Genomic DNA, 5,360 nt, shown 5'->3' with positions numbered 1-5,360 from the left:
CTCTCTCTCTCTCTCTCTCTCTCTCTCTCTCTCTCTCTTCGAGGCAGACAAAATCTAATATTCGGAATGCGAAGTGAGCATATCTGTAAATGAATGTGAAACACATCCGTGACAAAGTGGTGGGTCGTTCTGCGTACCGCCTTGCACGTAGGAAGTCCAATTTCGTTCTTCAACCTCAGCGGTCCTCATCGTCCGCTTCTGGCAGATATAAGGCGCTGCCAAGAATTCGATGGGGATCATTTCTCGACATCATTTCTTGGCAGAGCATTTTTAGCATTGTAGTGAAAGAGAGTCGCCACGATTGAGTTTTGTTTTACATAATAATGTCAATTTCATATATATATATATATGTGTGTATATATCACACATATATACATATAATGTATAATAGATATATAGGGTGTATAAAAAGTTCCAGACCTTAAATATTTTGAAAGTAAACATTTTTGAGAAAAATGTTTCAGACAAAAGTTGTAGAGTTTAAAAAGATCTATGATCACATCATTTGACCAAGGTGGCATCGCCAAGGTCAAACGGATGTGATTAGTAGATATTTTTAAATCTTACAACTACTTTTACCTGAAACATTTTTCTCAAAAATGCTTTTCAAGATATTTAAAGAATCCGACTTTTTGTACATCTTGTATATATTAAAATTGATATATGTTATAAATTGATATAAATTATATATGTTATAAATTGATATAAATTATATCAGTTAGTTAGTTTAGTTTAGTATATCTATATTCATTAAATATTTATAAATACGTTCCTTTTATGTGTTACCGATACAAAAATTTATTTTATACAAAATCCCAATAAAACTTAAGAAAACCTACAAATTTCGATTTTTTTAAGTTTATAAAACCTAAAAAAACCCCCTGGATTTTTTTGGGGTGGGTAAAATAATGCCAACCCTGATTTAATTTTTTTTGTTTAATTTTTGTTTTATATGTCTACCATCTCACATCATTTTTAATATATATATTTTATATTATTATATATAAGGCAAGGAACAAAACTTCTTGGAAAAATATCATTCACAATATTTGTTTCCACAATCAAAATTAAGCGTAGCAATTTTACATATATAATATTGTTGTTTTATATTTATATTACAAAAACATACATAATTTGATAAGAAAGAGAGAATGGTTATCTCTCTTTAACCCTTGCTTTGCTTTTTCAATGGAATATTTGATTTTTTTCCAATACTTTTTTCATTGTTTATAACTTTTTTAGTTAATAAAGATACATACATATTTATTTAGTATATTTCTTAATGTCTGGCATTTTGATTGAAAAACAATTGTTTACAAAATGTTAATTTTTACAAAAAAAGTTATAAGCAATCGAATTGAATTCAATATGTCATATCCTCAAGCATTACATGAGATCCACTGAGAAAAATATATTTCCCAACAAGCTAATATTATTTGTCGTTCTGACATCAAAATGATGACAAATGACATCTTAGGAACTATATTGTTCTCATAATGTGATGCTTAAAGATTTCAGCAAGCTGATGTTATTCGTCATTATTTTGACATTAAAATGATAACAAAATAACGTCATCTTGCTACCTGGAAAGTGGAAATTATATTGTTCTCATAACGTGACACTTAAGGGTTAAGCATTAGAAAAACATTATACTCAGGTAGTATAAAACATTTTAGCAATAATGCAGCAACAAGTTGGAATTATTGTCATGCTATATGGGGTACTAATACATAGGAATAATTCTTGCAATAATTTGCTGAATTTTATTGATAGAAAAAGACTTTAACATTTTAAATCCCAAAACAAAATGCACTTCTATTTTTTCAATTAAATCATAATACATAAATGAACTGCGATAAGACTATGTAAAGCAGATATTGTGAAGATATTAAAATTATCAAAATTTATGGGATATTATTACAGAAGTATAGTGATGAAACACCTTCCTTCAATTACATAACTGAATTATATCGATGCAGAACAATCATTTCATTAGTTAAAAACGTTAAAACTTTACATTTTATACTGTGTTTATCATAAAAAATTTAATTAGTTAATTCTGGGATCAATTATAATTACAAAAACACAAAGTATGTAACAACCGAACAAATGCATACGTTTCAAGCAATTTTTGCTTTTCGACTAAAAAAAACATAAAGTGTTTAATAAAAAAAACATACAGCGTATTTACTTCTTAATATATGAAACATATCCTTATTGATTTATTGAATTCCTCACACTTGTGAGGAATTCTTAAAAATTTTAAAAATATATTTAAAAAGGTATTATTTTACAGAAATAATAATACGTTTGTATTTTTTTTAATAAAAAATGTGCAATATATGCATGGCTTAATAATTTTTATTAGTATTCTTCTTTCACTCCATTTTTTTTAGTTATAAGATCGATATTTAAAGACATTTAATCAATTTCGTGAATAATTTTATCAGTGAAACAACAATTTATTATGTTTCCTAAGAAACATTCGAGCATAAGAAATGTCACGCTTCATTGATGAGTGACGTTTCATTGGTATAGTATTGAATCACGCTTGTATGCTAATTGCATTTTTTAACCGGACCGACACAATACTCCCGGCAAGTGTTAAAAACCAGTATTCGTATTACAGCGTACAATATATAAATTAATATTACGCTGCTTCTCATTCAGTCTTCGACAGAAACATTCCACACGTGGATCCCGCGTTCAAGATCTAAGTAGAATGCCCATCAGTCCATGTGCGACTTGCGTAAATAAACAGCGGCTGCATCCGATGCGTGAGAATAATATGAGGAAACAAGTTGAGGCAGCAATGAGGAAGACAGGAAAAACAAAAAAATGTAAAAAATCGAATACGTGGTCAATGAGATGCCGAATAGAAAGCGTAGTATGACAAAAATTTGAAGCTTTCGAAATTACAATCAAAAGGAGTGAGAGGGAGGGGTGCCGATGGTGGTGGTAGTGGTGGTAGTGATGATGGTGGAAGGAGTCTATAAACAAAATGGTAGTTATCTATTGTTGCCAGGATTCCCTCGGGTGGATACTTTTTCGTAACGGACAATCCATCAGATACACTCGACATCCGTTCGTTTCGCCGCGCGAAATGACTGTTTTTTTTCAGCGATTATTCGATTAATCCGATACATGCGTGAGTGATTGTGACGGACGCGGGGGCATGTTTGCGTGAAGAATTCAGTGATAGCATCGGGACGGCGAGAGAAACGGGTGGACGGCGTCGTCGCGCCTGGATCGCAAAAACGAACGGTACTTACATCTGACAAGCCTGGGGATCACCTTTCCTGTATCAGTACCATCGTCCGCGAAATGTTAACGTGAATACCACAATTTTCGAAGACACACACACGCGCACCGTCGTTGTAGTCGATGCTTTGAGCAGCTTTGAGTCACGCGTCATCCGTACGTATACGGCAAGGTGGCGTTCCAGCTCAACTTCAGATTGGGTCGCGCGATCGGAGCGCCACCTGTCTGACGCGTGCGAGATTCGAATTTTCGGCGTTTGTCACGTACGCCAGCGGTGACTTCGGTGAGCTAGTGGCGTGCACCAGCGACGTAACTTACCTTGGATGCTATAAAGGCAAACTTGCGTAGCGACAAACTTGTGTAGCTTCATAAAGAAAATTATCCAATTGCATTTTAGATGTGTTGTTTTTATAATAGAATGTGATTGGATAATTTTATTTATGCATAGCCGCATAAACGTATGCATAAAAAAATTATCCAATCACATTTCTTTTACACACTGACTCACATAAAATCCGATTGAATAATTTATACATATATTTATGCAACTCTATGCAAGTTTTGAATAAATTCTAAAGCGTATATTGTGCGTGATTTTTATATTCTTGTTGTTCATCAAATGTTAAATAAGGATAAAAAATAGAAAAATCCAAGCTTAGAGAAATGAATAGATCGAATTTCGATCAACTTCTTCGATAGTTAATTTGTTAGTTTAATCTGGTAGAATGCATAGCAAAATTTCTATATCGTTTCAAAATTATTTCTAATATTCTTTTTCACTTATTACAATAATAACTTAATAATAATATATCTTAATAATATGTTAACAAAATAGTAATTCCAGACAGCATCATAAAGAATTAAAAAAATAATTCTTTCAAATCCTCGATTTATAAATATATTCCTTATATTTACGAAAAAGAAAACTCCACTGTCTCCATCTATCGGCATCTAGTCACGTACTACTCGATTCTTTTTCAATTCATTTCGAAAATTATGTTAATTTATTATAAAGAAATGTAAAAAATGAATCTTTTCTCGAATTTGTAATAATCATTTGTGCTATTTGAGATATTGTTTGAAAAATCAATTAATTTTGTTAAGAAAGAAATCATCTGCAGTTTTATTATAATATTATAATATTTGAGGTTTTAGGCTCAATTGCACTAATTATATAATACCTGATTGCTTCGGTCTTAATCCTAAAATCTTAAAATTCAGCCAATATATGGAATATAGATTTCAGTTAAGATCAATTAGGACTGGCAGCCCTATTGAATTTTAGAATATTAGGGTTAAGATTGAAGCATAGATCAAGCATTACTTTAAGAGGATCCTAAAGTCTGTATTATCGATTCAGTAGGATTTACATACGTAGGATTTACGGTGTCATTGACATATTACTATACAATACTACATCAATATCGCACGCACACATCCATATAAATTTTCTAACTACCTAATCTTTTATATTAGGTATTTAATATAATTCCAACAACACTGCATTATTGTTTGTTCATACAATTCTTAGTCCAGTCCAAGTTAAGATTGTTTTATCAAAATTTCCTAGACAAAATATTTATGATAAATATTTATTACTAATCATTTTTTGGAATGTTATATAAATGTTTTAATAAGCATATTTTATATAAAGCTTTATTCGAAATATCATTAAAATATATAAATTAAATATTTTATGTAATATTTAAATATAAATATAAATAAATATTTCTAATAAGTGTTTCTAATAAGTGTTTTTATAATGTCTCATTAAATATTTTCATAGCATTTACTATAATATTTATAATAGATATTTTATTATTAGGTATACAACTTTGCTTCCGCCGTTTTTTCCGAAATTCGAGGCTTTATTGTAAAAAACTGGTTATACATTTATGATTCAAAATATTGTCCATCCCAAAATATTGGCCACTACTTTCTCCCATCTTTCGGGTAGCGTACGAATCCCGCGTCAAAAAAACTGGTCATCTTTTGAGGCTATCCACGAATCGATCCAATTTTTTACTTCTTCATAAGACCGGAAGTGCTGGTCAGCCAGGCCGTGTGCCATTGATCGAAACAAGTGATAGTCAGAGGGA

General features: G+C 30.9%; 1 protein-coding gene across 1 annotated transcript in view; it reads right to left on the bottom strand.

Annotated features, from left to right (window-relative positions):
* LOC108693417 (lysine-specific demethylase 4B-like) overlaps positions 1–3,512 on the bottom strand; it is a 10,050-nt gene extending 6,538 nt beyond the window's left edge. Inside the window, exon 1 of the mRNA XM_018202339.1 lies at positions 3,273–3,512. The gene's annotated coding sequence lies outside the window, so the exon portion shown is untranslated. The remainder of the gene's footprint in view (positions 1–3,272) is intronic.
* Positions 3,513–5,360: the final 1,848 nt, after the last annotated feature.

This window comes from Atta colombica, unplaced genomic scaffold, assembly GCF_001594045.1.
Source record: "Atta colombica isolate Treedump-2 unplaced genomic scaffold, Acol1.0 scaffold9, whole genome shotgun sequence".
Classification (NCBI taxonomy): Eukaryota; Metazoa; Arthropoda; class Insecta; order Hymenoptera; family Formicidae; genus Atta; species Atta colombica.
Note: the sequence above shows the minus strand (reverse complement) of the source record. Positions and strands in the feature narration are given on the sequence as shown.